This window comes from Triticum urartu, chromosome 3A, assembly GCF_056163025.1.
Source record: "Triticum urartu cultivar PI428250 chromosome 3A, HENAU_Tu73, whole genome shotgun sequence".
In the NCBI taxonomy this organism is placed as follows: domain Eukaryota; kingdom Viridiplantae; phylum Streptophyta; class Magnoliopsida; order Poales; family Poaceae; genus Triticum; species Triticum urartu.
In genome coordinates, this window is record NC_141875.1 from 268151708 (window position 1) to 268160986 (window position 9279).

At 43.1% G+C, this 9279-nt stretch overlaps 1 pseudogene; it reads right to left on the bottom strand.

Moving 5' to 3' along the window:
- Positions 1-243: 243 nt before the first annotated feature.
- LOC125506975 (HVA22-like protein i) lies at positions 244-2048 on the bottom strand (annotated as a pseudogene).
- Between the last annotated feature and the right edge of the window lie 7231 nt (positions 2049-9279).

Genomic DNA, 9279 nt, shown 5'->3' on the forward strand with positions numbered 1-9279 from the left:
TAACTCATGCATAATTCCTATCCTTTATATGTGTAAGAGTATAAATTGTACACAGTTCCTCATTGTAGCCATAACTCATGCTTAATTCCTATCCTTTATAGGCGTAAGAGTATAAACTATGCGTGGAAGCTACCTACGTAAGTGGTGCTTGCCATGCAAATTCAGAATTTTACCACTACTTCTAGATGCTAGAGAATGTGACACGTTAGTTATTATGGTCCGATCAAAATATTGGATCACTCGTCAATGTGCGGCGCCTGCCCGGACTGATCTCGTGACCTGCAGCTGCGACGAAACACACTGGGCAGCCTCGACGAGCCACACCTGATGGACAACAGCCGCCGTTGTGACGCCGTCACGTCCCTCACCCTGGCCCTCAGCTCCAGCAGGCATCGGTCGATGTTGTCCTCGTGCCTCGCCACCAACGGACGGAGGAAGCCTTCGTACACGTGCCCCGCACCCTGAAACCCGAACACCATTAAGATTTAGATTCAGAATTGGCCACATACCGAATCAAGTGTATCTAAATGTTGATAATCTCTCGGGCTCGGGGTGTCTGGTCGACTGCTTACCCATGTGTTGTGGTTCCAGAGGTAGAGGACGAGCATCAACTTCACCTCTCCATACATCGGCAGCCACGACACCATCCGGTCCATGAACCTCTCGACGACCGTCAGCATCGCCACCAGAACCCTACAACATTACCAACAGAGGTTCAAAAACTTCAGTTTCTATAGAAGAACGACACAGAAAAACAACGCGGTACATGTCGGTGCCAATGTGCTACAAATTTTTCCCGAGATTCTTATTTAAGCCGTAATGCACAACTGAACTACACACTAAAGCAGCACATAGCTACTTCCATGACAAAAGATAACACAAAAGATTAGAAGCAATTTTTTTGTGTTGGAAGCCCTAAAAAGAAACAACACATACGAACCACATAAGGAGTTAGAGGCATAATTCTTCCGATAGTTTTCTATCGATCCATTTTTCTAAGTAGTCACTTCAATACCTTGATATCTTCCACATTTTCAAAGATAACAAAGTCCATGAATCTACTATTTGAAGAGCATAGTGACTATACAAACTTGCAAATTGAGCTGGCCAAAAACTAAACAGAGAGTGCATCTTCTCTAAACAGAGAGTAGTACTTGTTGAAGACAAACTAGACTGAAGTGATAAAAACAAGGACACAGTGTCATACATATACTCTACCGATGCACACAAAAGCTTACCCTCAAATAGCCAACCATGTAATAAGAATACTAAAGCATTATGGGGGGAGGGATGCTGCTGCCAGACAGTGTCATACAGTCTACAAAATGACTACCAGTGGACTCTTTTAATCTGAAAGTGTTTCTTGTATAAGAAACGGGCAAGATAAATCAAGTCATGATTGAATATTGATTGAGGACTACCAATCCATATACATGAATGTATTGTTTCCGTTACTCAACAGAACATGTAGGTAGCAACCTGATATGATGCTTGATTTGGACGAAAAAACCACAAACCCTTTTTCCTCTAGAATAAAAGTACCTCCCAAGTGTTCAAAACCACCACAAATTCATTTTGTTGCATATATCAACCGAAATGGATCCTAGTGTGATTAATGATAATTACAAACTCAGCCTATTCACAGTTGATTATTAGCTAAATATAAGAGAACATTGCATGTTCCATCACAGTAATTGCTACAAAAACCTGAAAAACAAATGTTTCTACTATGTGGCATATCTGAACTTAAATATGCTATCCCCATGTACCTTTTTTTTGCAGGGATCCTCTGGTAGCATTGCAAAAGGGAGAATACATTATGGCCCTGAATATACATATACGAATAGTAATCTGCCAAGTAAGAAAAGTATCATGTTATATAACATATACAATCAAGTGATATAACTGGACGGATCTCCATACCCATGGAGAAGACCGAACTTTGGTGCTGCTGTTAGTGGCGTGCGTTGTCCTGGTCCTGGTCATGGAGACGGACGGGGGTTAGAGAGGGAGGGAGAGATGGGGGAAGATGAGGGATTTGTACCCATGGATGCGCCTCCTCCTGCTTGCAGATCCATGGCGATCTCGCTCCGTGGGCTAGGGTTTCAGGTCCATGGCTCTGCCGCTGCCGCCGCGTGGTTGTGGAGGAGGAAGGCTCCGCGCATCTGGGCGCCGGCTGAGCAGCTCGAGCCGAGGACGAATCTGGCCGGAGGGGAGGAAGGGTCTCCATGGATGGACGACGAGGGCATCCCACGGAGATGGCCTCAACCAACCGAAGCTTGTCGGCTCGATCTGCAGCCTTTGGAGCGAAGGAGAGGTTGGGGGCGGCGTAATTAGGGGAGAGAGAGAGGAGGTGGGCGACGGCGAGGAGATCTGGGGGAGGATATCGACTGTGGGGTGGGGGAGGAGATCGACCGAGGGGTACTGGGGGTCGCGCGAGAGAGTTTTTTTCCAGGGATTTGTGCAAGAGAGTTTGGTGGGGGTGGGGGTCGATCCGCGTGCGGTGGTGGACACGCTTAGTAGTAGCGTGGGTATCTCAAATCGCTACAGCTATTCGCTTAGTAGTAGCGCAGGTTTTGTCATCCGCGTTATTAGTATATCCTGTCCGTGGAAGATATTTACTAATAGCGCGTTTTCTTCCCCAGACGCTACTAGTAAATATTTACTAGTAGCAAGGGTCAGTATGGCGCGCTACTTGTAATTAGCAGTAGCGTGGGTAAATACAGCACGCTTCTAGTAAGCGTCTGTGTATAAGGTTTTCCCTAGTAGTGATGGAAAGGTGAACAAAGGTATATGTGATATATATGTTATTGATGTGTACCTTACTAATTCTCGCAGTAGCACCTGGGTATGTGATACTGGTTCTGTTGCTAATATTTGCAACTCGAAACAGGGACTACGGATTAAGCGAAGATTGGCTAAGGACAAGGTGACGATGCACGTGGGAAATGGTTCCAAAGTCAATGTGATCGCGGTCGGCACGCTACCTCTACATCTACCTCTGGGATTAGTTTTAGACCTAAATAATTATTATTTGGTGCCAACATTGAGCATGAACATTATATCTGGATCTTGTTTGATGCGAGAAGGTTATTCATTTAAATCTAAGAATAATGGTTGTTCTATTTATATGAGTAATATCTTCTATGGTCATGCACCCTTGAAGAGTGGTCTATTTTTGATGAATCTCGATAGTAGTGATACACATATTCATAGTATTGAAGCTAAAAGATGTAGAGTTGATAATGATAGTGCAAATTATTTGTGGCACTGCCGTTTAGGTCAAATTGGTGTAAAGCGCATGAAGAAACTCCATTTTGATGGACTTTTGGAATCACCTGATTATGAATCACTTGGTACATGCGAACCATGCCTCATGGGCAAGATAACTAAAACGTCGTTCTCCCGAATTATGGAGCGAGCAACAGATTTGTTGGAAATCATACATACTGATGTGTGTGGTCCTATGAATGTTGAGGCTCACGGTGGGTATCGTTATTTTCTCACCTTCACAGATGATTTGAGCAGATATGGGTATTTCTACTTGATGAAACATAAGTCTGAAACATTTGAAAAGTTCAAATAATTTCATAGTGAAGTGGAAAATCATCATAACAAGAAAATAAAGTTTCTACGATCTGATCGTGGAGGAGAATATTTGAGTTACAAGTTTGTTCTTCATTTGAAACAATGCAGAATAGTTTCGCAACTCACGCCACCCGGAACACCATAGCGTAATGGTGTGTCTGAACATCATAATCGTACTTGACTAAATATGGTGCGATCTATGATGTCTCTTACTGATTTATCGCTATCGTTTTGGGGTTATGCTTTAGAGACGGCTGCATTCACGTCAAATAGGGCACCATCTAAATCCGTCGAGACAACGCCTTATGAACTGTGGTTTGGCAAGAAACCAAAGATGTCGTTTCTTAAAGTTTGGGGCTGCGATGCTTATGTGAAAAAGCTTCAACCTGATAAGCTCAGACCCAAATCGGAGAAATGTGTCTTCATAGGATACCCAAAGGAGACTGTTGGGTATAACTCCTATCACAGATCTGAAGGCAATACATTCGTTGCTAAGAATGGATCCTTTCTAGAGAAGGAGTTTGTCTCGAAAGAAGTGAGTGGGAGCAAAGTAGAACTTGATGAGGTAACTGTATCTGCTCCCTTATTGGAAAGTAGTTCATCACAGAAATCTGTTCCTGTGACTCCTACACCAATTAGCGAGGAAGCTAATGATGAAGATCATGTAACTTCAGATCAAGTTACTACCGAACCTCGTAGGTCAACCAGAGTAAGATCCGCACCAGAGTAGTTTGGTAATCCTGTTCTGGAACTAATGTTACTTCACCATGACGAACCTATGAACTATGAGGAAGCAATGATGAGCGCAGATTCCGCAAAATGGCTTGAGGCCATGAAATCTGAGATGGGATCCATATATGAGAACAAAGTGTGGACTTTGGTTGACTTGCCCGATGATTGGCAAGCCATCGAGAATAAATGGATATTCAAGAAGAAGACTGCCACTGACGGTAATATTACTGTCTACAAAGCTCGACTTGTTGCAAAGGTTTTCGACAAGTTTAAGGAGTTGACTACGATGAGACTTTCTCACCCGTAGCGATGGTTAAGTCCGTCTGAATCATGTCAGCAATTCCCGCATTTTATGATTATGAAATTTGGCAAATGGATGTAAAGACTACATTCCTAAAGGGATTTCTAGAAGAAGAGTTGTATATGATGCAACCCGAAGGTTTTATCGATCCAAAGGGAGCTAACAAAGTGTGCAAGCTCCTGCGATCAATCCATGGACTGGTGCAAGCATCTTGGAGTTGGAATAACCATTTTGATAGTGTGATCAAAGCATATGGTTTTATACAGACTTGTGGAGAAGCCTGTATTTACAAAAAAGTGAGTGGGAGCTCTGTAGGATTTCTAATATTATATGTGGATAACATATTGTTGATTGGAAATGATATAGAATATCTGGTAGCATAAAAGGATACTTGAATAAGAGTTTTTCAATGGAAGACCTCGGTGAAGCTGCTTATATATTGGGCATCAAGATCTATAGAGATAGATCAAGATGCTTAATTGGACTTTCACAAAGCAGATAGCTTGATAAAGTTTTGAAGAAGTTCAAAATGGATCAAGCAAAGAAAGGGTTCTTTCCTGTGTAACAAGGTGTGAAGTTGAGTCAGACTCATTGCCCGACCACTGTAGAAGATAGAGAGAAAATGAAAGATGTTCCCTATGCTTCAGCCATAGGCTCTATCATGTATGAAATGTTGTGTACCAGACCTGATCTGTGCCTTGCTATTAGTTTAGTAGGGAGGTACCAATGTAATCCAGGAGTGGATCACTTGACAGCGGTCAAGAACATTCTGAAATACCTAAAAAGGACTAAGGATATGTTTCTCATTTATGGAGGTGACAAAGAGCTCGTCATAACTGGTTACGTTGATGCAAGCTTTGACACTGATCCGGATGACTCTAAGTCACAAACCGGATACATATTTTTATTGAACGGTGGAGCTGTTAGTTGGTGGAGTTCTAAGCAAAGCATCGTGGCGGGATCTACGTGTGAAGCGGAGTACATAGCTGCTTCAGAAGCAGCAAATGAAGGAGTCTGGATGAAGGAGTTCATATCCGATCTAGGTGTCATACCTAGTGCATCGGGTCCAATGAAATTTTTTTGTGACAATACTGATGCAATTGCCATGGCAAAGGAATCCAAATTTCACAAAAGAACCAGGCACATCAATAGAAGCTTCAATTCCATCCACGATCAAGTCAAGGAGGGATACATAGAGATTTTCAAGATACATACGGATCTGAATGTTGTAGACCCGTTGACTAAGACTCTCTCACGAGCAAAACATGATCAGCACCAAGACTCCATGGGTGTTAGAATCATTACTGTGTAATCTAGATTATTGACACTAGTGCAAGTGGGAGACTGAAGGAAATATGCCCTAGAGGTAATAATAAAGTTGTTATTTATATTTCCTTATATAATGATAAATGTTTATTATTCATGCTAGAATTGTATTAACCGGAAACTTAGTACATGTGTGAATACATAGACAAACAGAGTGTCACTAGTTTGCCTCTACTTGACTAGCTCGTTCAATCAATGATGGTTATGTTTCCTAACCATAGACATGAGTTGTCATTTGATTAACGGGATCACATCATTTAAGAATAATGCGATTGACTTGACCCATCCGTTAGCTTAGCACGATGATCGTTTAGTTTGTTGCTATTGCTTTCTTCATGACTTATACATGTTTCTATGACTATGAGATTATGCAACTCCCCAGTAATGGAGGAACACTTTGTGTGCTACCAAACGTCACAACGTAACTGGGTGATTATAAAGGTGCTCTACAGGTGTCTCCGATGGTACTTGTTGAGTTGGCATAGATCAAGATTAGGATTTGTCACTCCGATTGTCGGAGAGGTAGCTCTGGGCCCTCTCAGTAATGCACATCACTATAAGCCTTGCAAGCAATGCAACTAATGAGTTAGTTGCAGGATGATGTAATACGGAACGAGTAAAGAGACTTGCTGGTAATGAGATTGAACTAGGTATTGAGATACCAACGATCGAATCTCGGGCAAGTAACATACCGATGACAAAGGGAACAACGTATGTTGTTATGCGGTTAGAACGACAAAGATCTTCGTAGAATATGTAGGAACCAATATGAGCATCCAGGTTCCGCTATTGGTTATTGACCGAAGACAAGTCACGGTCATGTCTACATAGTTCTCAAACCCGTAGGGTTCGCACACTTAAAGTTTGGTGACGATCGGTAATATGAGTTTGTGTGTTTTGATGTACCGAAGGTAGTTCAGAGCCCCGATATGATCACAGACCGGGCGAGGAGTCTCAAAATGGTCAAGACATAAAAATTGATATATTGGAAGCCTATATTTGGACATCGGAATGGTTCCAGGTGAAATCAGGATTTTAACGGAGTGCCGAGGGGGGGGGGGGGTAACCGAAACCCCCCGGGTGTTAATGGGCCTTGTTGGGACCTAGTGGAGAGAGAGAGGGGCCAGCCAGGGCAGGGCCGCGTTCCCCTCCCCTTGAGTGTCGGGGGGGGGGGGGGGGGCGCCCCCTGGCATTTCCCCTCTCCCACTCCTTCCTTCCCCCTCCTAGTGTGTCTAGGAAAGGGGAGTCCTGCTCCCACTAGGAGGACTCCTCCTCTTGGCGCGCCCTGCTAGGGCCGGCCGTCCTCACCCCTTGCTCCTTTATATACAGGGGTAGGGGGCACCCCAAGACACACAAGTTGCCCAGTTGTTCTTTTAGCCGTGTGCGGTGCCCCCTCCACCATAATCCACCTCGGTCATATCATAGCGATGCTTAGGCGAAGCCCTGTGTTGGTAGCATCATCATGACCGTCATCACACCGTCGTGCTGACGGAACTCTCCCTCGAAGTATGCTGGATCGGAGTTCGTGGGACGTCATCGAGCTGAACGTGTGCTGAACTCGGAGGTGCCGTACATTCGGTACTTGGATCAGTCCGATCGTGAAGACGTACAACTATAGCAACCGCGTTCTCATAACACTTCCGCTTATGGTCTACGAGGGTACGTGGACGAAACCCTCCCCTCTCGTTGCTATGCATCACGATGATCTTGCATGTGCGTAGGAAATTTTTGAAATTACTGCGTTCACCAACATATAGATATAGATATGTGATGTCAAAGCCACCCATCATCTCCAACTATAATAGTGTGTCCATGCACGGATGCAATTTGACCAAACGATGTCTGCCATCGATATCTCAAATTCAAATTAGTCTGACCTTGTTCAATGTGTATATAGTACAACATGCTCGTTTCCAAACCACACCGTGCATATCTCAGTTATATTCATGCATGCATGGGTTTCAAACATCATGATCTCTTATTCAAATATTTGAATTCAACTTGACATTGATTATGACCTCAACTAATCTTTTACACCCACACAGTCATCTTCTCTTTTATAATTGTACCACTAACTTTCTCCCGTGCATACATGCACACACAGTACCAGTCGGCATTATCCATCGGACACATGCAATCTTTTTCTTCCGGTCGGTCTCCCATGCATGCACACACACACCTCCCGCTCTCCATCATATCGGGCATTCTTTATCTCTCACATGCATGTGCAAATATCGATGTTCCTCTATTTGTGTGTATATATAGCTAGGTCTTTCACATTTTCCCACACAAACCGATCAATCTATATATCTAGTGAGATCTCACCCTCTTTCCCACGTCCACATCGATCAATCTATACCTCTCTATATAGGATTACATAGCTAATACACACACATTAATTATATATCCAACGTCCCCCTCTCATCATCCATGCCTTCCGCTTCATCTCTCTGACGCACACGCATTGGCGAAGACAGGGGCAGCAAGGGCCCTGCCCCCCCTAACATCACTATATATCGAGGCTAATATGAATGTGATCATTAGACAATTGCTGGTAAAATGGTTTAAGTTGATGAATTGGCCCTCCTCGTAAAGGATTAGCAATGCTTGGCCCCCTAGCTCATTTATTTTTCATGGCCCTGCTAACTGTGCGCAACGACACACGTTCTCGCCCCCTCTCTTTAAATATCGGTCTCGCACTTGTGCACTCCTTCATAGTCTCCCTCCATTTGGCCCCTCGCACCATCTACTAGCCCCCCACCAGATTTTGCCACATGTACAATCTAGCAGACTCCATGGTTGAACTTAAGCATAATGCACAAACATCAAAACACAAGTGCTTCACATTTGTTCTAGAATCTTCCGTATCATAACCACCCAAACTTTTTTTCTAGTTGAATTTCCATTATTTGTTTTTTACTTTATGATTTAAAACGCACAATTCCACGAATCATAAAATAGAGTAAGGGCTTCTTTGATTCAAAGGATTATCAAAGGAATTTTGGAGGATTCTAATCCTTAGGAATTTTTCCTATCTTGGTTGTTTGATTCGTAGGATTGTAAACCATAGGAATTTTTCATAGGATTCGTTTGCACTAGATTTCATCGGAAACATCCCATTCACTCAAACCTCTTTGAAAGTATCCTGTGTTTTTTCTATGCACAATCAAACACTCGTACAATCCTATAGGATTCAAGATGACACTCCACTCTAATCCCATGTTTTTCTATTCCCGCGTTTTTGAAAACCTACAAATGAAAGAGGCCCTAGATTTTTTATAAAAACTAATTTATTTTTAATGAGATGAATTATAAGAATTAAACGAAGGTCT